The sequence below is a fragment of the Oncorhynchus mykiss genome, chromosome 32, assembly GCF_013265735.2.
Source record: "Oncorhynchus mykiss isolate Arlee chromosome 32, USDA_OmykA_1.1, whole genome shotgun sequence".
Taxonomy (NCBI): Eukaryota; Metazoa; Chordata; class Actinopteri; order Salmoniformes; family Salmonidae; genus Oncorhynchus; species Oncorhynchus mykiss.
In genome coordinates, this window is record NC_050572.1 from 15,832,337 (window position 1) to 15,859,617 (window position 27,281).

At 43.0% G+C, this 27,281-nt stretch overlaps 1 protein-coding gene across 10 annotated transcripts in view; it reads right to left on the reverse strand.

Annotated features, from left to right (window-relative positions):
• The window catches only part of nfyc (nuclear transcription factor Y, gamma), a 44,305-nt gene that overhangs the window by 14,725 nt on the left and 2,299 nt on the right, over positions 1–27,281 (reverse strand). For 2 of the 10 annotated variants that reach the window (XM_036970634.1, XM_036970631.1), the window contains exon 1: positions 12,415–12,671. The exons of 6 other annotated variants lie outside the window; for them this stretch is intronic. The gene's annotated coding sequence lies outside the window, so the exon portion shown is untranslated. Of the gene's footprint in view, positions 1–12,414; positions 12,672–13,344; positions 13,475–27,281 lie in introns of those variants that run through there. 2 more of the 10 variants (XM_036970632.1, XM_036970635.1) reach the window with 2 other exon arrangements.

Sequence of the window (27,281 nt, forward strand, 5' to 3'; positions counted from 1 at the left end):
CATGATGAGACAAAGTGCCAGAGGCTGGAACAGGGGGAGGTAAGAGACAGGGTAGGGCAGGCTGTAGCAGTGCGACAGTTATGCCAACCAGCTATGTGGGTCAGACATGATGATGAGAGGGGGAGAGGGAGAGAAAAGCATGACCACATAAAGACTAGTCCGGTCTCTCAGCCATTGGCCACAGCTGAGCTCACGTCCTCCAGCAGCTCAAAACACAGACAGCATGAAAAAAAAAAATAGAAAAAAGAGCATTCCGTTCCGTTATTTTCAAATGGAATCAATCAGAATGGAGTCAGGGGCCTCGATGAATCAATCAGAATGGAGTCAGGGGCCTCGATGAATCAATCAGAATGGAGTCAGGGGCCCCGATGAATCAATCAGAATGGAGTCAGGGGCCTCGATGAATCAATCAGAATGGAGTCAGGGGCCTCGATGAATCAATCAGAATGGAGTCAGGGGCCTCGATGAATCAATCAGAATGGAGTCAGGGGCCTCGATGAATCAATCAGAATGGAGTCAGGGGCTTCGATGAATCAATCAGAATGGAGTCAGGGGGTGGAGGGGTTGATAAATCAACCAGGGCTGATGCTGTGGCGGGCTTAGACAGCAACTGACCTCTAAAAGTGGCTGTGATGAGTTGGGCTGCCCAGTGTCCAGTTTAATTGCAAGGTTGATTAAAGTCCTGTTGCAAATCCCTAACCAGCTTCCTCTTCACCTACAAAACAATCCCAGCACTCCAGAGGGCACAGATGAAAGTAACGGTGATGGGATTTTTTATGTTATGGTGGAGTCAGGCTAAGCCTACGATGACAAACCGAATGCCCTCTATGTCCTTGTCTAGTTGACTGTTCCTTTACTTGTACCTGAAACCTGTTCTGGTCTGAGTGACAAAGCAAAGAAACACTTTGCCTGAATAAATAACAGTATAAGGACACGTCTCCTTCCAGGAACACTGTTTTGTTTGTCTCTTTTTACAGCTCCAAGGCGGCCCAGAGTTTTGTGATGGATGCAGCAGGAGAGGTAGAGGTGTGTGTGTGTGTGTGTGTGTGTGTGTGTGTGTGTGTGTGTGTGTGTGTGTGTGTGTGCGTGTGTGTGTATGTGTGTGTGCGGGGGGGGGGGGGGGGGTTTAAAAAAAGCACACACTTCAATTAACTAGGAGATAAATAAGTAAAGCCTAACCACCCCAGCTGTCTCCGCTTACACCCACCCACCCAACCTCAGCTGACTGAACTACCTACCTCAGGAGTGGGACTTTGCTCTCTCAGATGTGACTAAATGATCCGGCTCTCTGAGTGACCCTACGACATTCAATATAAACGCCGCAGACCAAAAATCCCACAAACTGGGGGGAGGGGGGAGTGAAAGAGGGAAACATGCAACAATTTCAAAGATTTTTGTGAGTTACAGTTCATATAAAGAAGTCAGATATGGGGCCGTGCATTATCGCGCTGAAACATGAGGTGATGGTGTCGAATGAATGGCACAACAAATGGCCTCAGTCTCTCGTCATGGTATCTCTGTGCAATAAAATTGCCATCGATAAAATGCAATTGTGTTTGTTGTCCGTAGCTTATGCCTGACCATACCAAAACCCCACCACGGGGCACTCTGTTCACAACGTTGACATCAGCAAACCGCTCACCCACATGACACCACACACGCTGTCTGCCATCTGCCCGGTAGAGTTCAAACCAGGATTCATCTATGAAGAGCACATTTCTCCAGCAGGTCAGTGGCCATCAAAGGTGACTATTTGCACACTCAAGTTGGTTACAAAGCCGAACTGCAATCAGATCAAGACCCTGGCTAAAAGCATGCAGATGAGCGTCCTCAGACAGTTTGAAAGTTTGTGCAGAAATTCTTAACTGTGGAAGTTGTGGAAACAGTTTCATCAGCTTTCTAGATAACTGGTCTTAGACGATCCCGTAGGTGAAGAAGCCGGATGTGGAGGTCGTGGTCTGTCGTGGTTACATGTAGTCTGTGGTTGTGAGGACGGTGAGCACTTACTGCCTAATTCTCTAAAACGATGTTGGAGTTGGCTAAACATTAAATTCTCTGGCAACAGCTCTGGTGGACATTCCTACAAGTCAGCATGCCAATTACATCGTCCCTCAAAACTTGAGAAATTTGTGGCATTGTGTGCCAAAACTACACATTTTAGAGGGGTGCTCCCCTGTGCTGTTTTCTTCTCTGCAGTTCCGTTGCCCTTCAGTGGTGTGAGTGAGTGAGTGAGTGAGTGAGTGGGCAGTGTTGGGTTTCTCCTGACCTGCGCTATGTGCCTGTGCTTCGTCGGCAGACCATCCCAACGCCTCTCTCAAGTCAATGGTTTTCACCAGGAGTAAGCAGCAGGATCTGCTGAATCAGCAGCATTGTTTCCTGCCAGCCCCAGCCTCTCTGCTGCTCGCCCCTGGCAGGTCGGCCACCAACACGCTCACAACAGCTTCAGGGTTCAGGTCCAAACTGTCAATGACATTCCCTTACCTGGGCACTTGTGGACTGAACTAGCACTACATCGGAAAGAACTGGATAGGTGCAAGGAAAATGGTGGAAACTTTCCATCTAGTCCTCTCAAATCTCTTGACTAGAGGTGATATAATTTGACTGACATCGGTTCAATTGAATTCCATTCCATATGTTTTTTAATGAGCTCAATGCGCACATTGTACAATTTCTCTAGAGATAAATTAGATCACGCCTGAACTGTGCGATGTAGTTGGGCGTTGTGGTTTCCAATAGGCCAATTTTCAACATAGTTGAGCGCAGAAAAATACTATAATCCATTGTACGCCTCCTACATACAGTGCATTCGGAAAGTATTCAGTCCCCTTGACTTTTTCCACATTTTGTTACATCACAGCCTTAATCTAAAATGTATCAAATCATTTTTGCACCTCAATCTACACACAATAATGACAAAGCAAAAACTGTTTTTTAGAAATGTTTGCAAATGTGTACTCTTTTTTTTTTTTTTTTATAAATGTATTTACATAAGGATTCAGACTCTTGGCTATGAGAGTTGAAATTGAGGTCGGGTGCATCCTGTTTCCATTGATCATCCTTGAGATGCTTCTACAACTTGATTGGAGTCCACCTGTGGTAAATTCAATTGATTGGACATGATTTGGAAAGGCACACAACCTGTCTACAGAAGGTCCCACAGTTGACAGTGCGCACGTCAGATCAAAAACCAAGTCATGACCAAGGACCCGATGGCCACTCTGACAGAGCTCCAGAGTTCTTCTGTGGAGATGGGAGAAACTTCCAGAAGGACAACCAACTCTGCAGCACTCCACCAATCAGGCCTTTTATAATAGAGTGGCCAGACGGAAGCTGCCACTCAGTAAAAAAAGGCACGACAGCCTGCTTGGAGTTTGCCAAAAGGCACCTAAAAACTCAAAGCAAGATTGAACTCTTTGGCCTCAATGCCAAGCGTCACACGTCTGGAGGAAACCTGGCACCATCCCTACGGTGAAGCATGGTGGTGGCAGCATCATGCTGTGGGGATATTTTTCAGCGGCAGGGACTGGGAGACTAGTCAGGATCAGGGGAAAGATGAACGGAGCAAAGTAGAGAGAGAACCTTGATGAAAACCTGCTCCAGAGTGCTCAGGACCTCAGACTGGGGCCAAGGTTCACCTTCCAACAGGACAATGACCCTAAGCACACAGCCAAGACAACGCAGGAGTGGCTTCGGGACAAGTCTCTGAATGTCCTTGAGTGGACCAGCCAGAGCCCGGACTTGAACCCGATTGATCATCTCTGGAGAGACCTGAAAATAGCTGTGCAGCAGCGCTCCCCATCCAACCTGACAGAGCTTGAGAGGCTCTGGAGAGATGAATGGGAGAAACTCTCCAAATACAGGTGCGCCAAGCTTGTAGCGTCATACCCAAGAAGACTTATTTACTTTGAAGAACTAATAGTGATCGTCAGACAGCATAAGCAGAATCTATATAGAGATAGATGTCTTGGAATTAAATAATGAAATCATCAAAAACAAATTAAGTAATATACCCAACTGAAATATTTTATTAAAGTAATGTGAATAATTGATGGTTAATAAGTAGTAATGGGTAGTCACTACCATCATGGGACTTTTATTAATTGTTTTATTCTGTGTTACATCATTCAACCCACATAATGCATAGCGCATTGAATGTTTAAAAAAAGAATCAACATTTTGTAGTAATCTAAACCAAACCGGTCTCAAAAAGCACTAGTCACTAAGTACTACCATATTGCTTGAAACTGTACTGTCCTTTCAGAATCCCCAAGGTGGAAGCCAAAGGCACAAAAGAGAGGGTGAGTTTGCAGATTGGAGTCCTGTACTGAAAGTAGCTAGCTAGCTAACGGAAATACACTCTCAATAGAGAGGTGTTCACTGCTCTAGTAAAAGCATTGCTGATGGACAGAAAATGAGTGAGTGAAACACTAATTCTGAGCAGTAAGTTAATAGCTTCCTTAATGACCTGGCTGGTGGATCTGAATGGAGGTCACAGTAGTGCGGACTGAGGAGAGCAGAGTATGACAGTTAATGGGCCGAGGAGGAGGAGGAGGAGAAAACCTGGAGGCAGTCAGAGGAACAACTGCCCTCTGAGATGACCTGGACTGAAGCAGGTTAAAGAATAGCCTAAGGATTTAGGCCTCTAGCCATGGTACTGGTTACAAGATGTTGGCGGAAGAAGTTCTGGCTAACTCATTAATCCAGACTTGTGACTCCCCTACGAGAGTCTGCACTAACTAACTTTGATGAAAACCAGAATACTCTGGATGACTGCAGTTATTCAACCAAAGGATATGGCTAGGCTATATAAGCTAGCTAGGCTATCAGTAAATTATGTATGATAGGCCTACAGTGCAAAAAAGTAAGAGGGTACATATTGCACAAGCTGCATGCAATGTCCTTAGTGGGGGTCACTTTGTAGAAGCATGACTGCTTTGAAATTTGCAACAATGCAAAAAGGTCAACTCAAGGAAAGTCGCTAAAAGCAAGCCCTGTAAGATTCTTTTTAGCAGAAAAACAGGCCCAATCACGAAATCAGCCTTTTGGGAGAGAAATGATATGCAGGTACCACGATAATATCATGGTGCCAGAACATCATGCCAATTATGATACCAACATTTTAGAATACTGTAGTATCGTTTCATATGATACTATTGACTTTTATTGCCCTATAGATCTAAAGAACCTGCTGGCGCCAGTCAGTTTTGTTTATAAATTCAGGTGAATTTAAGCAACAGCCACTAGTCTCTTGTATGCGCAGGTTCAATAATATCCACTTCACTTTCATGCGCATATCATGTGTGGCAGATGTAATTATTATTATTTTTTATTTTTACAGCAATTGGGGTTAAGTGCCTTGCTCAAGGGCACATTGACAGATTTTTAATCTAGTCAGGTCAAGAATTCGAACCAGCGACCTTTCGGTTACTGGCCCAGTGCTCTTAACCACTAAGCTACCTGCCCCCCCTCTACCTGCTCTCAATCAAATGCTTCTCTCTGTCCGCTCTTCACGTCTATTCCTTCATCGGTTTTCTTAATAAATCGTTTAGCTGTGATGGCGAGCGGGATGCAGACCCTCATGAGTCTACTGTTAGATTTGTACATTTATTACATTGGAGCAGCGCACAAAGAAAGCAATGTTGATACATTGTATAATTCCATCAAGCACAGACCAGTCTGAGTAGAATTTGCAAGTTCACTGTCATGCAGCCTAAGAACGTCAGAGGGAGAAAATGGAAAGAAAAAGTATTTTCTCTAGCCTAAACAGTTAAAAAATGGCCCATATTACCGGAGGTCTTGACTCTAGCCTAAACAGTTAAAAAATGGCCCATATTACCGGAGGTCTTGTCTCTAGCCTAAACAGTTAAAAAATGGCCCATATTACCGGAGGTCTTGTCTCTAGCCTAAACAGTTAAAAAATGACCCATATTACCGGAGGTCTTGTCTCTAGCCTAAACAGTTTTAAAAAATGGCCCATATTACCGGAGGTCTTGTTTCTAGCCTAAACGGTTAAAAAATGGCCCATATTACCGGAGGTCTTGTCTCTAGCCTAAACAGTTAAAAAATGGCCCATATTATCGGAGGTCTTGTCTCTAGCCTAAACAGTTTTAAAAAATGGCCCATATTACCGGAGGTCTTGTTTCTAGCCTAAACGGTTAAAAAATGGCCCATATTACCGGAGGTCTTGTCTCTAGCCTAAACAGTTAAAAAATGACCCATATTACCGGAGGTCTTGTCTCTAGCCTAAACAGTTAAAAAATGGCCCATATTACCGGAGGTCTTGTCTCTAGCCTAAACAGTTAAAAAATGACCCATATTACCGGAGGTCTTGTCTCTAGCCTAAACAGTTAAAAAAATGGCCCATATTACCGGAGGTCTTGTTTCTAGCCTAAACGGTTAAAAAATGGCCCATATTACCGGAGGTCTTGTCTCTAGCCTAAACAGTTAAAAAATGACCCATATTACCGGAGGTCTTGTCTCTAGCCTAAACAGTTAAAAAATGGCCCATATTACCGGAGGTCTTGTCTCTAGCCTAAACGGTTAAAAAATGGCCCATATTACCGGAGGTCGTGTCTCTAGCCTAAACGGTTAAAACATTACCCATATTACCGGAGGTCTTGTCTCTAGCCTAAACAGTTAAAAAATGACCCATATTACAGGAGGTCTTGTCTCTAGCCTAAACAGTTTTTAAAAATGGCCCATATTACCGGAGGTCTTGTTTCTAGCCTAAACGGTTAAAAAATGGCCCATATTACCGGAGGTCGTGTCTCTAGCCTAAACGGTTAAAACATTACCCATATTACCGGAGGTCTTGTTTCTAGCCTAAACGGTTAAAAAATGACCCATATTACAGGAGGTCTTGTCTCTAGCCTAAACTAGAGGTCGACCGATTAATCAGGGCCGATTTCAAGTTTTCATAACAATCGGAAATCAGTATTTTTGAACGCCGTTTTAAAAAAAAAAAATTTAGATATATCTTTTTTTACACCTTTATTTAATCTTTATTTAACTAGGCAAGTCAGTTAAGAACACATTCTTATTTTCAATGACGGCCTAGGAACGGTGGGTTAACTGCCTTGTTCAGTGGCAGAATGACAGATTTTCACCTTGTCAGCTCGGGGGAATCAATCTTGCAACCTTACAGTTAACTAGTCCAACGCTCTAACCACGTGTCTCTCATTGCACTCCACAAGGAGACTGCCTGTTAGGCGAATGCAGTAAGCCAAGGTAAGTTGCTAGCTAGCATTAAACTTATCTTATAAAAAAAAATCATCAATCAATCATAATCACTAGTTAACCTAGTAATATCATCAACCATGTGTAGTTATCTAGCGTGTCCTGCGTTGCATATAATCGATGCGGTGCGTATTGTTACTCCAATGTGTACTTAACCATGAACATCAATGCCTTTCTTAAAATCAATACACAGAAGTATATATTTTTAAACCTGCATATTTAGCTAAAAGAAATCCAGGTTAGCAGGAAATATTAACCAGGTGAAATTGTGTCACTTCTCTTGCATTCATTGCACGCAGAATTGGTGTATATGCAACAGTTTGGGCCGCCTAATTTGCCAGAATTTTACGTAATTATGACATAACATTGAAGGTTGTGCAATGTAACAGGAATATTTAGACTAATGGATGCCACCCCTTAGACAAAATACGGAACGGTTCCGTATTTCACTGAAAGAATAAACGTCTTGTTTTTTGAGATGATAGTTTCCGGATTCAACCATATTAATGACCTAAGGCTCGTATTTCTGTGTGTTATTATGTTATAACTAAGTCTATGATTTGATAGAGCAGACTGACTGAGCGGTGGTAGGCAGCAGCAGGCTCGTAAGCATTCATTCAAACAGCACTTTCGTGCGTTTTGCCAGCAGCTCTTCGCTGTGTGTCAAGCATTGCACTGTTTATGACTTAATGCCTATCAACTCCCGAGATTAGGCTGGTGTAACCGATGTGAAATGGCTAGCTAGTTAGCGGGGTGCGCGCTAATAGCGTTTCAAACGTCACTCACTCTGAGACTTGGAGTGGTTGTTCCACTTGCTCTGCATGGGTAACGCTGCTTCGAGGGTGGCTGTTGTCGTTGTGTTCCTGGTTCGAGCCCAGGGAGGAGCGAGGAGAGGGACGGAAGCTATACTGTTACACTGGCAATACTAAAGTGCCTATAAGAACATCCAATAGTCAAAGGTTAATGAAATACAAATGGTATAGAGAGAAATAGTCCTATAATTCCTATAATAACTACAACCTAAAACCTCTTACCTGGGAATATTGAAGACTCATGTTAAAAAGAACCACCAGCTTTTATATGTTCTCATGTTCTGAGCAAGGACCTTAAACGTTAGCTTTCTTACATGGCACATATTGCACTTTTACTTTCTTCTCCAACACTTTGTTTTTGCATTATTTAAACCAAATTGAACATGTTTCATTATTTATTTGAGGCTAAATTGATTTTATTGACGTATTATATTAAGTTAATGATAATTATAACAATACTGAATGAACACTTATTTTATTACAAATAAATACAAATAAATAATAATAAAAACGATTGATTAATTGGTATCGGCTTTTTTGGTCCCCCAATAATCGGTATCGGCGCTGAAAAATCATAAATCGGTCGACCTCTAGCCTAAACGGTTAAAAAAATGACCCATATTTGTTTTTTGTTTTTTTTACCTTTATTTAACTAGGCAAGTCAGTTAAGAACAAATTCTTATTTTCAATGACGGCCTAGGAACAGTGGGTTAACTGCCTGTTCAGGGGCAGAACGACAGATTTGTACCTTGTCAGCTCGGGGATTTGATATTACCGGAGGTTTTGTCTCTAGCCTAAACGGTTAACCTATGACCCATATTACCGGATATGCCTTTTTTTATTTTCTAGTGGAGCGCATTTTATATAATTTTACAAACCATGTTACGGGCCATTTTAAACTAATCTCGGGTCACTACTTATTGGTTTGATAAGACAACGTTTGTCAATCATGTTACCTAACTAGCTAAAGACATGGTAACTTCACAGTTCGTTTAGGCAAATGTTATTGGCACAAGTAGGATTCATAGAGACCATTTATTTCTGGTGCTCCTTAAATTCTGTCTGGTGCCTAACGTTTTAAAAGTTGGGAGCAGTGTGTTGTGGGAGAGCGAGAGCGGTGTGTGTGTTTATGAGGGTGAGGGAGGGAGCAAGTGTGTGAGGAAGGGAGAGTGTGTGTGTTAACTGGAAAGTAAAGAAGGTTCCATGCAGTGTTTTCCTCTTACTGACTATGACATGCCGATCATTACGCATGTATATCACAGGTTGGTGGCACCTTAATTTGGGAGGACTGGCTCGTGGTAATGGCTGTTATGGAATGAGTGGAATGGTATCATGCCATTTCATTTGCGTCATTCTTATGAGCCATCCTCCCTTCAGCAGCCTCCCACTGATGTATATTCCTCCCTTCCATTCCTCAAGCCAAATCACAGGTAGGTCTTTGCAAATATGAGCAAATCAGCCATTCTATGCCGTATTCTATTAAACAGTGAACAGTTAAATTCAATGTGTGAATTGCAGTGACAGATTTTTAGAGAACAAGTATCCGGGGGACGGGTCAAACAGGACGCTAGGTCACAGTTTTTTCCCCCACCGTGATATCGCGATACAACTTGGTATCGTGATACTTGGCCTGGTATCGTTTGTAAAATGGTGGTATCGTGACAAGCCGAAGTCAAATTCTGTGTTTTTTAGGGCGTAATTGATCCAAAACAGGTACTTAGTCAGAATTTAAATCCTGAAAAAACACAAAATGTCATGCTTTTTTTATTTTCCCGTTATGAATTGACATTGGAAGCTCAGTATAGCTGCTCTATCCAGTTCTACTCAAATTAAAATCAGTATGGGGAGAAACCAGTGTAGGACAAGCGTGAACATGAACATCTCTAAATAAAGCAATGGGAAACATTGGAACTGAGTGAAGACAAACTGAAAAGAAAAAAACAATCATTGTTGAATCCTAGGGGGCCTATTATGGGCATAGCGGCAGCGGCATACCAAACTCAAAACAACTAGATATATTCATTCGGGGCAGAAGTAAAAACCCAATAGCGTGGGGGTAATTTACTGTTTATACCATATAACGACAAAATGCCACCTCCCAGGGGCTTGCAGGCTTGTGTGCTATTATGCCACTGCTTAGAACTTAAGTTAAGCAGAACTATAAGAAATCTAACGTGTCAAATAATTATATCCAGCTCAGGACTCCAGCTATGCATTTGGTTTGCTAACTTGTTAGCTAAGTGGCTAGATATCAAGACCAAGCTTCTTGGTCACAGCAGAGACATTCAATTCCCTCCTGGATCAACTTCCCTGGTGTCTAAATTGTTTTGTGCGTCAACACTTTTATAAAAAATAATCTAAATAGTTTTATTTTATTTTATAGAAATAGCGCTCCTTGTATGCACATTCAGTAATACCGTATGTATACCTGGTATGGTACAGAAACAATATGAAAATCTCCCCCCCCCCCCAAAAAAAAAAAAATAGGGAACAGAAATTGGCAGTGTTGCAATGTGCTGGGTAAACAATCTACTCAAGCACAACAAAAACAAGGAGACGGTTCACATTCTCAGCCAGTCAGTGAATTACAGATTACCCCAGAATACACAGCTAGAATTGCATGCATATGTTTGATCCGTCGATGGTCGATTTTGTACTTGAAATTTGTGCTTGCCCTGACCCGTGTCAAAGCAGTCTGTCCACCTGGCCCTGTTAACGTTGCCCTTGGTTCTGCTTCAAACCAGCTATAGGAAGCACTCGCTCAGCTCTGATCTCCCAAGGTCATTCAACAGAGGAGAGAGAGAAACCAGAGAGGGAGGAGGGAAGAGAGAGAGTGGGAGGGAGGGAGGGAAGAGAGAGAGTGGGAGGGAGGGAAGAGAGTGAGCGGGAGGGAGGGAAGAGAGCGAGAGTGAGAGGGGAAAGAGAGGACAGGTTTTTCAACTTTCACTGCAGCACTTGCACACACAACACAATGGTTTCTATTTTTCTTCACTTCTTCCCGAGGGGGGGTCTTCCTTTGAGCACAAAGACATCTCTGTTAGCAAAGTCCCTTATTCCTCTGTCCCTCGTCCCTCACTGTCCTTTCATCCTCTCTCTCTCTCTCTCCCGGTCTCCTTCTCTATGCTGACTAAAAGACTGCAGGAGCCAGTCGCACATTCCTGTGACAGCTTCATCCAACACTAGGCCCAGCCGCTAGCTGCATATCAGCCTCAATAACAGAACACCACCAAACTTTATCTGGTAGTTTGGCTCATGTGTTGACAACACACACCGTGACTTACACACTCAAAACAAGGCTGCCTGCAAGGGCAAAGGAATAAGGCACACAATAGCTGTGTGGTCACTGGAGTTATTTTTAGTCATCCCTCTCCCCAACGGAACTTTCTGTCAGAGAGAGAGAAAGGTGGCACCGATGGAAACTTTCAATTAGGGAGAAGGGGAGGCAGAACAGAGCTAGAGATGATATATAGATTTTAGATGCAGAGATCACACATCAAAAACCTGTGGTCTGTCCCTAAAGCTGTCAATTGCCATCGTCATTGCAGCGGCCCCGACACAACCCAACTACAAGGTCTCAAATTCGTCCCCTAAACATGCTGTAGCGAGCTCAGCGCCATCTTGCCCTCTGCATCACTGTCAGGCGAGTGTAAACAACACTCCAAGGACCAGGCTTTGGGACGGGCCATGGACCGCAGTCACAGCAGTACAATCGTGACCATCCTGAATGACTTTGAAGTCTGTCTGTCTGCGAGCACAGCGCTGTGCAGTCCAACCACAGCGCTACAGAGAGTCAATAACCAACACCGCCCAGAGAGACAAACTAACAGCTGCTAACGTCCTGCTTAAAAGTCCAAAGTCAAAACACAGCAGAAGCAGGGTCGCAAACAAACACCAACCAGTGCTGGTCAACAGAACAACCAGTCTAATTCAATAGAACTTGTCATCCATATTAACAGCCTACATTGTAGTTTTCATAGAAAAACATTAACATGACTCAAGCAGTGACATTCTGCAAAATGCAAACTAAAGATGTCAACACCACAGATCCTGTCCTGGAGTGCCAATTGAAGGACATGAGGGTGACTGCTGTTAGTTGCAAAAATAGTTTTTTTTTTAAAAATGACACACACACATTCAGATTTCTCCCAAGGAGAAAAGTAGAGGACGACAGAGAAGAGGAGTAGTGAGGGCAGAGAGCGCATCCCATCTCTGCAGAGAGACAGAGAAGAAACAGAGCGAAAGAGAAAGAGCGAGAGAAAGCGAAAGAGCGAGAGAAAGATGAGAAGAGAAAGCACACGAGTAGAGGAATCCAGCAGCGATCTACAACACAGACAGGTCTAGTGTGTGTGTGGTTGGTCACACTTACCGTGTGCCCATCATTCTGTGTAGTTGGCTGAAGGAGAGCAGGAAAGGGAGAGAGAGAGGCTGTACTCTCTACTCTGTACTGTAGAAGTCTCGTTGAGAGGCAAGAGGAGGGGGGGCTGGCTAACACAGAAAATCTCTGTAGCACTTCACTTCCTCAGGCGCCGGTCCCAGGAACAGACAAAACACAGTCCGCCCATCCTCCGCCTTTAAAAACCTTACAGCCTGCCCAACAGACAGAGAAGAGCGTTCACTACCCCCACCTTCTTCTACCCCTCCCCCTCAACTCATTCTCCTCCGGCCCCCCTCCCACCCCCCTTTCCTAAACACACACCCCTCTCTCCTGTTTCTCCTCTGACCAACCCCCCCCCCACCCCGAGCATCTCCCTCCCGCTCTCTCACCCTCTCCTTATCACTTGTTCCATCTCTTTCTCCAGCCAGCGACCCACACCTTTGTCTTTCAGTTGACCCCTGCCTCAGCACAGTGAAGGACAAAAAGAAAAAAAAGATAGCCGAAAGAGATCAAAGTGGCAGCGGTACAGCAGCACTCGACTCCCAGACAAATCTCCTCCTTGCCTCCTTTCCTTTTAACATTCAAAAGTAATCAATCTAGCCTGCTACATGATACTCAGACCCTGGCCAGGCTCCTGCCCCGCTCTCAGCCTTTCCCGAATGAAAGTAGAGAGCCCTCCTGCACTATTGGCCGAGCCAACCGCTCGTCGGCTCTGACACTTCCCCCGCCCTACCCCCTCCTTCCTACACCCAACCCCCTTTCACCGACAGCCAACTTCCTGTTTTAAGTTACCTTGAGCTGCAGGATAGGGGTCAGGGAAAGAAAAGAGGAAGAGAGAGAAAGAAGAACCAGACAAAAGACAAAGAAAGTTCTAACAAAGCGAGTCATGGACTGATTGAGGAAGTGGTGGTGGTAGCTTGCCTCTGCATTCCGTGTCCTCCGGCTGATCTTGCGTTTCTCATGGCTGTACGGAGAAGAAAGGAACCACTGGCTGCTCTCTGACAACTGTTCCCTGCTTATTTACAATGTCAAACTAAATGTCTCCCCGAGTCCCGCCTCCCTGCGGCCATGACTGGTTGAATGGCCAGTGATGCAAGCAACCCTGATGCCCCTGATTGGCTGAGGGGAGTGTCAGAATGGATGCCGCATGTTGCAGCCACATGATTTAAAGAGCAAAGGCATATTGAGCAGACGCGCTGTGATCTACGTGTTCACAGGCATGCGTGCAAGTCCACAAGCACACGCTTGTCCTTCCTCTGTCACACATCCTTCCTCTGTCACACATCCTTCCTCTGTCACAGTAGGTAGAAAGATAACATCCAGACAATCTACTAAATATTGTAATCTGTGTTAGTGCTAATAAAACACCTTCATTGAAGTACATATTTCATTCACTAAAAATGTACTAGAATAATAACACAACTAAATACATGAGAATGAATTAGTTTATCTGATAGTAAGATCCAGATTTAGAAATAGTTAAATGAAATACCTAACCTACCAATGAACAAAAGGTATTTAGTAAAAAAAAAATGTTTTCAAGACTTAAAAAAAAAGGGTCTTCAAAAATCATTTTAAGTGCATTTCCAATTCTACAAAGGTAGCTGATCAAATCAGGCCAAAAAAAGGCACCTCAACAAATTGAGTTCATGTTTGTGGGTGGACAAGACATAGGACAATGTCAATAAACAACTATTGTTGTCTTGGCCCTAAAACTATGCTCCCAGACAGTTCTCGTTCTACAATTAAAATGTCATCATAAAACCATTTCAGCAATGTCATATAAATGCCCTGCTGTTATCTCGCCATGGGTTAAACGGACATTCAGCCATGCTGTTCTACGCACTAACGTTTACATTAGGATGAGCACACGCATGCATGGGTTGCTCTTGTCAAAAGTAAGGCACTACAGGAATAGGGTGCCATTTGGGATCCATAACGGTGTTTGGAGAACTGCATGTCTAAAGATCTGTCTAGCAACAGATTAAGGAAACGTAATGTCCTGGCAATGAAGTGTACTGAAGTGAGAGATTTAGGTGAGAGGAGGGGACAAAGCAATTTACTGAGAGTTGCTTTTAGCTGGCAATCTGCATAGATGATGGTGGAATGACCTGAGGCTTATCCTGCATATTACTGCTGCAAATCCCCCACTGTACCGAGAAACAACAAGCCAGAGAGATAGAACACAAACCTGCTCCGTCACTGAACAAACCGGGGGGAGGGAGAGCCAAAAGGATGGAGAAGGACAGAAAGGAGAGAGCTGTTACAGGATGAGAGAGAGGGACAGAGTGAGGAGGGACAGAGAGTGAGAAAGAGGAGGGACAGAGAGTGAGGAGGGACAGAGAGAGGATGACAGAGAGCGAGTGAGGGGGGACAAAGAGGATGGACAGAGAGCGAGGAGGGACAGAGAGCGAGAAAGAGGGACAGAGAGCGAGAAAGAGGAGGGACAGAGAGGGAGGAGGGACAGAGAGAGGATGACAGAGAGTGAGTGAGGGGGGACAAAGAGGACGGACAGAGAGCGAAAGAGAATATGGACAGAGAGTGAGAGAGGAGGGACAGACACCATAAAACAACACTAGACACTATGGAAAACAAAGTCTTTATTATCTCATCCTGGAATATACAAGGTCTGAGGTCATCTGCCTTTGGCCTAAAGAGCAGGAATCCAGACTTCATCAAAGCAATTGGAAATACAGACATTGTCATCCAACAAGAAACATGATATAAAGGAGACAGACCCACTGGTTGCCCTCTAGGTTACAGAGAGCTGGTAGTCCCATCCAAACTACCAGGTGTGAAACGGGGAAGGGACTCAGGGGGTATGCTAATTTGGTATAGAACACACCTAACCCATTCTATTAAAATTAGTCAAAACAGGAACAATTTACATCTGGCTAGAACTAAATAAGGAAATAATTTCAACAGAGAAAAATGTTTGTGTGCTACCTACATACCACCAGTAGAATCCCCATAGGGGGAGATCAACAATTTCCAGGCCCAGGGACTATGGCGACCTTCATGCCAGAACTGGACAAGAACCCTCTGCACACAGGGGGACAAACACCTACCTGGAGGTAACAGCATTCCCTCCCCCATAAGCCCCCCTATACAAAACTACGACAACATAACCAACATAAACAGGTCACAACTCCTGCAGCTCTGTCGGAATCTGGGTATGTACATTGTCAATGGTAGGCTTCGGAGGGGACACCTATGGTAGGTACACCTATAGCTGATCTCTTGGCAGTAGTACTGTAGACTACTTTATCACTGACCTCAACCCAGAGTCTCTTAGAGCATTCAGTCAGTCCACTGACAACCCTATCAGATCACTTTAAAATCACTCTACTATGCTCAATCACGAGGCATCAAAGCCAAAGGAACTGAATAATATTAAGAAATGCTATAGATCAAATAAAATGTTATTGGTCACATACACATGGTTAGCAGATGTTAATGCGAGTGTAGCAAAATGCTTGTGCTTCTAGTTCTGACGGTGCAGTAATATCTAACAAGTAATCTAACAGTTCCACAACAACTATCTTATACACACAAATGTAAAGGGATGGAATAGGAACATGTACATATAAATTAGAGGTTGACCGATTAATCGGAATGGCCGATTAATTGGGGCCGATTTCAAGTTTTCATAACAATCGGAAATCAGTATTTTTGGGTGGCGATTTGCCGTTTTTTTTATTTTTTTTATGCCTAGTTAAATAAAGATTAAATAAAGGCAAGTCAGTTAAGAACACATTCTTATTTTCAATGACGGCCTAGGAACGGTGGGTTAACTGCCTTGTTCAGGGGCAGAACGACAGATTTTCACCTTGTCAGCTCGTTGGATCCAATCTTGCAACCTTACAGTTAACTAGTCCAACGCAATAACGACCTGCCTCTCTCTCGTTGCAGAGACTGCCTGTTACGCAAATGCAGCAAGCCAAGGGAAGTTGCTAGCTAGCATTAAACTTATCTTATAAAAAACAATCAATCATAATCACTAGTTAACATGGTTGATGATATTACTAGATATTATCTAGAATGTCCTGCGTTGCATATAATCTGACTGAGCATACAAGCATACAAGTATCTAAGTATCTGACTGAGCAGTGGAAGGCAGAAGCAGGCGCGTAAACATTCATTCAAACAGCACTTTCGTGCATGTTGCCAGAAGCTTTTCGTTGTGCATCAAGCATTGCGCTGTTTATGACTTCAAACCTATCAACTCCCGAGATGAGGCTGGTGTGACCGAAGTGAAATGGCTGGCTAGTTAGCGCGCGCTAATAGCGTTTCAAACTTCACTGAGCTTCATCTGAACTTCACTTGCTCTGAGCCTTGGGGTGGTTGTTTCCTATAAGAACATCCAAAAGTCAAAGGTTAATGAAATACAAATAGTATAGAGGGAAATAGTCCTATAATAACTACAACCTAAAACTTCTTACCTGGGAATATTGAAGACTCATGTTAAAAGGAACCACCAGCTTTCATATGTTTTCATGTTCTGAGCAAGGAACTGAAACGTAAGCTTTCTTACATAGCACATATTGCACTTTTACGTTCTTCTCCAACACTTTGTTTTTGCATTATGTAAACCAAATTGAACGTTTCATTATCTACTTGAGGCTAAATTTATTTTATTGATGTATTATATTAAGTTGAAATAAGTGTTAATTCAGTATTGTTGCAATTGTCATTATTACAAATACATTATATTTTTTTATATATATATATATAAAAAATTAAAATTAAAATTTAAAATAAAAAAAATATTAATCGGTATCGGCTTTTTTGGTCCTCCAACAATCGGTACCGGTGTCGAAAAGTCATAATCGGTCGACCTCTAATATAAATACAGTGGGGCAAAAAGGTATTTAGTCAGCCACCGATTGTGCAAGTTCTCAAACTTAAAAAGATGAGAGGCCTGTACATTTTCATCATAGGTACACTTCAACTATGACAGACAAAATGAGAAAAAAAAATCCAGAAAATCACATTGTAGGATTTGTAATGAATTTATTTGCAAATTATGGTGGAAAATAAGCATTTGGTCACCTACAAACAAGTAAGATTTCTGGCTCTCACAGACCTGTAACTTCTTCTTTAAGAGGCTCCTCTGTCCTCCACTCGGTACCTGTATAAAAGACACCTGTCCACAACCTCAAACAGTCACACTCCAAACTCCACTATGGCCAAGACCAAAAGAGCTGTCAAAGGACACCAGAAACAAAATTGTAGACCTGCACCAGGCTGGGAAGACTGAATCTGCAATAGGTAAGCAGCTTGGTTTGAAGAAATCAACTATGGGAGCAATTATTAGGAAATGGAAGACATACAAGACCTAGTGAATACCCTGCAGAGAGCTGGGACCAAAGTAACAAACGCCTACCATCAGTAACACACTACGCCGCCAGGGACTCAAATCCTGCAGTGCCAGACGTGTCCCCCTGCTTAAGCCAGTACATGTCCAGGCTCGTCTGAAGTATGCTAGAGAGCATTTGGATGATCCAGAAGAAGATTGGGAGAATTTCATCTGACCATATGACACCAAAATATAACTTTTTGGTAAAAACTCAACTCGTCGTGTTTGGAGGACAAAGAATGCTGAGTTGCATCCAAAGAACACCATACCTACTGTGGAGCATAGGGGTGGAAATATCATGCTTTGGGGCTGTTTTTCTGCAAAGGGACCAGGACGACTGATCCGTGTAAAGGAAAGAATGAATGGGGCCATGTATCGTGGGATTTTGAGTGAAAACCTCCTTCCATCAGCAAGGGCATTGAAGATGAAACGTGGCTGGGTCTTTCAGCATGACAATGATCCCAAACACACCGCCCGGGCAACGAAGGAGTGGCTTCGTAAGAAGCATTTCAAGGTCCTGGAGTGGCCTAGCCAGTCTCCAGATCTCAACCCCATAGAAAATCTTTGGAGGGAGTTGAAAGTTTCCGTGTTGCCCAGCAACAGCCCCAAAACATCACTGCTCTAGAGGAGATCTGCATGGAGGAATGGGCCAAAATACCAGCAACAGTGTGTGAAAACCTTGTGAAGACTTACAGAAAACATTTGACCTCTGTCATTGCCAACAAAGGGTATATAACAAAGTATTGAGATTAACTTTTGTTATTGACCAAATACTTATTTTCCACCATAATTTGCAAATAAATTCATTACATTTCATTACAATGTGATTTTCTGGATTTTTTTTCTTCTCATTCTGTCATAGTTGAAGTGTACCTATGATGAAAATTACAGGCCTCTCATCTTTTTAAGTGGGAGAACTTGCACACTTGGTGGCTGACTAAATAGTTTTTTGTCCCACTGTATATGGATGAGAAGCATAATCAAGATGCAATAGATGGTATAAAACACAGTATATACACATATGAGATCAGTAATGTAAGATATGAAAACATTATTAATGTGGCATTATTTAAATTGACTGGTAATCCATTTATTAAAGTGGCCAATGATTTGGGTCTGTATGTAGGCAGCAGTCTCTCTGTGTTAGTGATGGCTGTTTAACAGTCTGATGGCCTTGAGAAGCTGTTTTTCAGTCTCTCGGTCCCAGCTTTGATACACCTATACTGACCTCGCCTTCTGAATGGTAGCGGGGTTTACAGGCAGTGGCTTGGGTGGTTGTTGTCCTTGATGATCTTTTTGGCCTTCCTGTGACATCGGGTGCTATAGGTGTCCTGGAGGGCAGGTAGTTTGCCCCCGGTGATGCGTTGTGCAGACCGCACCACCCTGTGCAGAGCCTTGCGGTTGAGAGCAGTGCAGTTTCCATACCAGGCGGTGATACAGCCCGACAGGATGCTCTCAATTGCGCATATGTAAAAATTTGCGGAGGTTTTAGGTGACAGGCCAAATTTCTTCATTCTCCTGAGGTTGAAGAGGCGCTGTCACACCTTCTTCATCACGCTGTCTGTGTGGGTGGACCATTTCAGTGATGTGTACACCGAGGAACTTGAATCTTTCCACCTTCTCCACTACTGTCCTGTCGATGTGGATAGGGGGGTGCTCCCTCTGCTGTTTCCTGAAATTCACGATCATCTCCTTTGTTTTGTTGACGTTGGGTGAGAGGTTGTTTTCCTGACACCACAATCCCAGGGCCCTCACTTCCTCCTTGTAGGCTGTCTCGTCGTTGTTGGTAATCACACCAACTACTGTTGTGTCGTCTGCAAACTTGATGATTGAGTTGGAGGCGTGCATGGCCACGCAGTTATGGGTGAACAGGGAGTACAGGAGGGGGCTGATCACGCACCTTTGTGGGGCCCCAGTACTGAGGATCAGCGACATGGAGGCATTGTTTCCTACCTTCATCCCCTGGGGACGGCCCATCTGAAAGTCCAGGACCCAGGTGCAAAGGTTGGGGTTGAGGCCCAGGGTCTCAAGCTTAATGATGGGCTTGGAGGGTACTATGGTGTTGGATGCTGAGCTGTAGTCAATGAACAGCATTCTTACATAGGTATTCCTCTTGTCCAGATGGGATAGGTCAGTCTGATGGCGATTGCATCGTCTGTGGACCTGTTGGGGCGGTATGTAATCTTAAGTGGGTATAGGGTGGCAGGTAAGGTGGAGGTGATATGATCCTTGACTAGCCTCTCAAAGTACTTCATGTTAACAGAAGTGAGTGCTATGGGGCGATAGTAATTTAGTTCAGTTTGCTTTGCCTTCTTTGATACAGGAACAATGGTGGCCATCTTGAAGCATGTGGGGACAGCAGATTGGGATAGGGTGTGATTGAATGTGTCCATAAACACACCAGCCAGCTGGTATGCGCATGCAGCTAGGAATGCCATCTGGGCAAGCAGACTTGCGAGGGCTAACACGTTTAAATGTCTTACTCACATCGGCCACGGAGAAGGAGGGGGAGGGGGGGCCGCAATCCTTGGTAGCGGGCCTTGTCGGTGGCACTGTATTATCCTCAAAGCAGGTGAAGGTGTTTAGCTTGTCTGGAAGCAAGACGTCGGTGTCCGTGACGTGGCTGGTGTTCTTTTTATAGTCCATAATTGCCTGTAGAAACCTGCCATATGCATCTCGTGTCTGAGCCGTTGAATTGCAACTCCACTCTGTCCCTTAACCGACATTTCGCTTATTTGATTGCCCTGCGGAGAGAGTAACTACACTTACTTTCGGCCATATTCCCAGACATCTTTCCATGGTTGAATGTGGTGGTTCGCGCTTTCAGTTTGGTGCTGATGCCGACATCTAGCCACGGTTTCTGGTTAGGGTAGGTTTTAATAGTCACAGTGGGTAAAACATCTCCAACACACTTCCTTATAAACTCCCTCATCGAGTCAGCATATAAAACAATGTTATTCTCTGAGGCTTCCCAGAACATTTCCCAGTCCACGTGATAGGGGGGGGAGTATACACGGCTGTGACTATAATCAAAGAAAATTCTGTTGGGAGATAATGTGGTCGGCATTTGATTGTAAGGAATTCTAGGTCAGGTGAACAGAAGGACTTGAGTTCCTGTATGTTGTTGTGCTTACACCATGAGTCATTAATCATGAAGCATACATCCCTGCCCTTCTTCTTGTGGTGGTTGTACCGACTCAGACAACATATCCCGAGAGCCATGTTTACGTGAAACAGAGAATGTTACAATCTCTGATGTCTCTCTGGAAGGCAACCCGTGCCCTAATTTCATCCACATTGTTGTCTAGAGACTGGACACTGGCGAGTAATATACTCTGAAGCGGTGAGTGGTGTGCACAGCCACTGCGTCTACCTCTCCTGCGGCGAGGTTGTTTTGGGTCGGCCTCTGGGATTAGATGCAATGTCCTGGATGGTGGTCCGAAAAACAGATCCAGTTCAGTAAAGTTGTATTCTGGTCATAATGTTGGTAAGTTGACGCCGCTCTTATATCCAATAGTTCTTCCCGGCTGTATGTAATAACACTTAAGATTTTCTGGGCTAACAATGTAAGAAATAATACATAAAATAAATAAAAATACTGCATAGTTTCCTAAAGAGTCAAAGCGAGGCGAGCATCTCTGTTGGTGACATCTTGCGAAAAGATGGAAGGAAAGTAGTGTGGAAATCTACCAAAACACAATTAGGCAACAACAAAGTCAAACCCTTCAAGACAATTTCCTGGACAAAACGTTTCACTGTAATAGTAATGGTGTAAACTTCACAGTAAAAAACCTAAACAGTATTATTTGACCTCTCAGCTTCCCTGTCAAATCTAAAAATGTAAAGCAGACAACACAGTATTGTTGTCTCTACCTTCTTGACCTTTGTGCTGTTGACTTGTCCAATAATGTTGGTACCATGTTTTTGTGCTGCTACCATGTTGTGTTGTCATGTGTTGCTGCCTTGTTATGTTGTTGTCTTAGGTCTCTCTTTATGTAGTGTTGTGTCTCTTGTTGTGATGTGTGTTTTGTCCTATATTTATATTGTATTTATTTTTTTAATCCCAGAACCCCGTCCCCGCAGGAGGCCTTTTGGTAGGCTGTCATTGTAAATAAGAATTTGTTTTTAACTGACTTGCCCAGTTAAATAAAAGGTGAAATAAAGAAAAAAAGAAAAAAAGAAAATGAACAACAATGACAAATTGTTTGATGAAAAAATGCAAAAACCTAAGAAAGAAATTGAAAAACCTATTGGTTGATATTAGCTTAAAATGCCAACATCGGCACTGGCCCGGTGTGTAGTTTAACACCAATGTGCAAAACCGATGTCAAAGCTGACATGCCTACCCAAAGTAAGTAGATGACGTAATAACGCCACAAAAAAATACAGCAATGCACAGTAAAAGCAGAAAAATACTAAGTGCACACTTCAACAACTAAACAAGTTCAAATCGAGCCATCATTTGAAAGAGTAAGAATTTCAGCGAGGCAACTCAAAGGCTAATTCCATTAACGCCAAGATAATGGAATTCATTGCCCTTGACAATCAACCGTTCTCTGTCGTGGATGTTGGCTTTCGCCGACTGGTCGAGCACCGGCACACACTACCAAGTCGGAGCTATTTTTCAGATGTTGCCCTACCGGAGTTGCACAGTATTGTTGAAACACGTACATGAGCGACTTGCTATGGGCGTCGCTGCTATTAGCTTCACAACTGACATTTGGACCAGCGATGACAGCCCCATGAGCATGCTGAGTCTGACATCACAGTGGGTCAATGAGGATTTCGTACGGAGGAAAGCCGTATTGCATGCCCAAGAATGTGGAATTCTCTCTGAGCCTCTTTACTGTGTCGCCACCACGCTCGATGCTAGTTACAAGGACCACTACTTCGATGCAGAAAAGAAACAGGGTTTACGTGAAATGTTACATACACAGCTGGACAAGATGGAAACTCAGTTGTGCACCGGGGCCTCCCACTCCTCTTTCTATTCTGGTTTCTGGCCATTTTGAGCCTGTAATCGAACCCACAAATGCTGATGGCTCCAGATACTCAAATAGCCTAAAGTCGGACAGTTTTATTGCTTCTTAAATTAGCACAACAGTTTTCAGCTGTGCTAACATAATTGCATAAGGGTTTTCTAATGATCAATTAGCCTTTGAAAATGATAAACTTTGATTAGCTAACACAACGTGCCATTGGAACACATACGCCTATGTCGATATTCCATTAGAAATCAGCCGTTTCCAGCTACAATAGTCCTTTACAACATTAACTATGTCTACATTGTATTTATGATCAATTTGATGTTATTTTAATGGACAAATTTTTTGTTGGGCTTTTCTTTGAAAAACAAGGACATTCTAAGTGACCCCAAACTTTTGAACGGTAGTGTCCATCAACGAATTGGTGAGGGCAATAGAACAGTCTGCAGAATCCGGCCTCACCCTGCTAGAATCTGAAGTCAAATGAAGTCAAATGTCTACTATTTGCTGATGATCCGGTGCTTCTGTCCCCAGCAAAGGAAGGCCTACAGCAGTACCTAGATCTTCTGCAAATATTCTGTCAGACCTGGGCCCTGACAGTAAATCTCATTAAGACAAAAATAATGCTGTTCCAAAAAAAAGGTCAAATTGCCAGGACCACGAATACAAATTCCATCTTGACAACATTGCCCTAGAGCACACAAAAAACTACACATACCTCGGCCTAAACATAAGCGCCACAGCTAACATCCATAAAGCTGTGAACGATCTGAGACAATGCAAGAATTGCCTTCTGTGCCATCAAAAGGAACATAAAATTCAACATACTAATTATTATCTGTCTAAAAAAATACTTGAAAGACTTATAGAACCCATTGCCCATTATGGTTGTGAGGTCTGGGGTCCGCTCACCAATCAAGACAAACACCAAATTGAGACTCTGCATGCAGAAATCTGCAAAAATATCCTACAACGTAAAACACCAAATAATGCATACAGAGCAGAATTAGGCCAATACCCGCTAATTATCAAAATCCAGAAAAGAGCCGTTAAATTCTACAACCACATAAAAGGAAGTGATTCCCAAACCTCCCATAACAAAGCCAGTACCTAAAGAGAAATTAACCTGGAGAAGAGGTCCCTAAGCAAGCTGGTCCTGGGGCTCTGTTCACAAACAGACCCACAGAGCCCCAAGACAGCAACACAATTAGACCCCAATAAATCACGAGAAAACAAAAAGATAATGCTTTCCAATGTGTCAAGTAATTAACAAAAAAAGAGCAAATTAGAATGCAATTTGGCCCTAAACAGAGTACACAGTGGCAGAATACCTGACCACTGTGACTGACCCAAAATTAAGGAAAGCTTAGATTATGTACAGACTCAGTGAGCATTGCCTTGCTATTGAGAAATGCCGCCAAAGGCAGACCTGGCCCTCAAGAGAAGACAGACTGTGAGCACACTGCCAACAAAATGAGGAAGAAACTGGAGCTGCACATCCTAACCTCCTGCCAAATGTATGACCATTGAGACTAGAGGTTGACCGATTAATTGGGGCCGATTTCAAGTTTTCATAACAATCGGAAATCGGTATTTTTGGGTGGCGATTTTTTTATATATATTTGTACACCTTTATTTAACTAGGAAAGTCAGTTAAGAACACATTCTTATTTTCAATGACGGCCTAGGAACGGTGGGTTAACTGTCTCGTACAGGGGCAGAAAGACAGATTTTCACCTTGTCAGCTCGTTGGATCCAATCTTGCAACCTTACAGTTAACTAATCCAACGCAATAACAACCTGCCTCTCTCTCGTTGCACTCCACAAGGAGACTGCCTGTTATGCAAATGCAGTAAGCCAAGGGAGGTTGCTAGCTAGCATTAAACTTATCTTATAAAAAACAATCAATCATAATCACTAGTTAACTACACATGGTTGATGATATTACTAGATATTATCTAGTGTGTCCTGTGTTGCATATAATCTGACTAAGCATACAAGTATCTAAGTATCTGACTGAGCAGTGGAAGGCAGAAGCAGGCGCGTAAACATTCATTCAAACAGCACTTTCGTGCGTTTTGCCAGCAGCTCTTCGTTGTGCGTCAAGCATTGCGCTGTTTATGACTTCAAACCTATCAACTCCCGAGATGAGGCTGGTGTGTCCGAAGTGAAATGGCTGGCTAGTTAGCGCGCACTAATAGCGTTTCAAACTTCACTCTGGGTGGTTGTTTCCTTTGCTCTGCATGGGTAACACCGCTTCGAGGGTGGCTGTTGTCATTGTGTTCCTGGTTCGAGCCCAGGGAGGAGCGAGGAGAGGGACGGAAGCTATACTGTTACACTGGCAATACTAAAGTGCTTATAAGAACATCCAATAGTCAAAGGTTAATGAAATACAAATGGTATAGAGGGAAATAGTCCTATAATAACTACAACCTAAAACTTCTTACCTGGGAATATTGAAGACTCATGTTAAAAGGAACCACCAGCTTTCATATGTTATCATGTTCTGAGCAAGGACTGAAACGGTAGCTTTCTTACATAGCACATATTGCACTTTTACGTTCTTCTCCAACACTTTGTTTTTGCATTATTTAAACCAAATTGAGCATGTTTCATTATTTACTTGAAGCTAAATTGATTTTATTGATGTATTATATTAAGTTAAAAGTGTTCATTCGGTATTGTTGTAATTGTCATTATTACAAATACATGTATTCTATTTATTTATTAAAATCGGCCGATTAATCGGTATCGGCTTTTTTGGTCCTCCAATAATTGGTATCGGTGTTGAAAAATCATTAATCGGTCGACCTCTAATTGTCGACACACGTTTTCCTCAGATTACATACAGACCCAAAGTTTATCAAATCCAATTTTGATAAACTTCCATACCACAGTGTGCCATCTCAGCAGCAAGATGTGACAAACACCACTGTAAATACAACCTATATTTATGTTTATTTTCCCTTTCGTAACTATTTGCACATCATAGACATACTTACTCTTTTGGGACTTGTGAGTGTAATGTTTACTGTCAATTTTATTTCACTTTTTTTTATTACCCATTTCACTTGCTTTGGCAATATAAACATATGTTTCCCATGCCTATAAAGCCCCTTAAATTGAAATGGAATTGAGAGAGACTCAATGTTCCCTTTTCTATTTTGGTACAGCGAGAGCAGGGGAACAGAGTAGAGCTGGGAACAGAGTAGAGCTGGTAGCAGGCTGGTTAATGATTATAGAGCAGCTAGACTGCACATAGATTATTCCATTCCAGCGATAGCCATCTATGGCGGTGCAGGCAGGCTCTTCTACACCCAAACCTCCTCCACGAGGACACCTGACAAGGTCACTCTGCAGCAGAGACCTTCCCATTACTTGTGCTGCTGGTGTCTGGGACATGTTTCCTTACAGTCGCTGTTTAGAACCAAACACGCACAAGCCGGGGTATCACTTTCACAAACAAACAGCAGAAAAGAGCCCTCAGGGCTGCCGGGCTAAGTCATGCACGCACACACCTGCATAAACTAGGCTTACCTACACAAAAACATGCACACACACGGGCTACACACAGTTTGTCCATCCTAAATTTGGATGATAAACAGTCTCACTGGCTTCAATCCTGTCTGCGCTCAAAAGGAAAAACTGATTCTAGATGTTGATAATTTAGTAATGGGGCATAAATTAACAATATGCATGTTTATTTTCTGATTACATTGTAATGGTGCATTTAGACTGGATATCAAAGTCAAGTTGAAAGTTATGAAGCTAACAGCTGCTGTGATAGTTGGGGGCCTACCTGCAGCAACGCAGGAAAAAGCAGGGCAGAACTTAGCCCTCGAAAACCTTTTTTAGCAGTTATCTGCATGTGAAGTACAATTACAACCCTGTGTTTCAACGTTTAGAAATGTCAATAATCCTTGCTTGCAAAACAGTTATTGAAAAACATGTGCTGATATCTCCCTTATTGTTCATAACAAAGAGAAAGAATCTTTGAAATAACAAAGATACACCTACTCTAGCAGTTTTGAACAGATCCATACTGTGTGTGCCTCCAGTTGAAGAACTACACTTCCTCCCCAGTTAGCTTACACACAGGTGGAGGCCTGTCTTCCATCGGTCTTCCGTAAACAAGCACCGTAATATGGAGATATGGCCATGTGCGAACACTAACCCTATAAAAAAGGTGTGTAGTAATTAAAGTTTGATTTTTGATAATTATTTATAGCTGATATGAAAGATACGTACGTTCCTTATGTTTCCAAAACTGCACCGCAAGTGATACATTGTAAAGTTCAGAACAAGCGTAGAGGGCCTTAACAAAACTCCCCGGCCAGAAGATACTATCGTCAATAGGCACTAAAGGTAGTTAGCATCCATGAATGGGTTAGGCAGAACTGTACCGTCCGTCAGTAAAATACTGCATGCTTTTCTTAGACCCGTTTCAGGCACCACCTTAATGTATGCTCCTGTTTGCATTTAGAGAACAGATCCTTCCTGTATAGAGCTGTGCT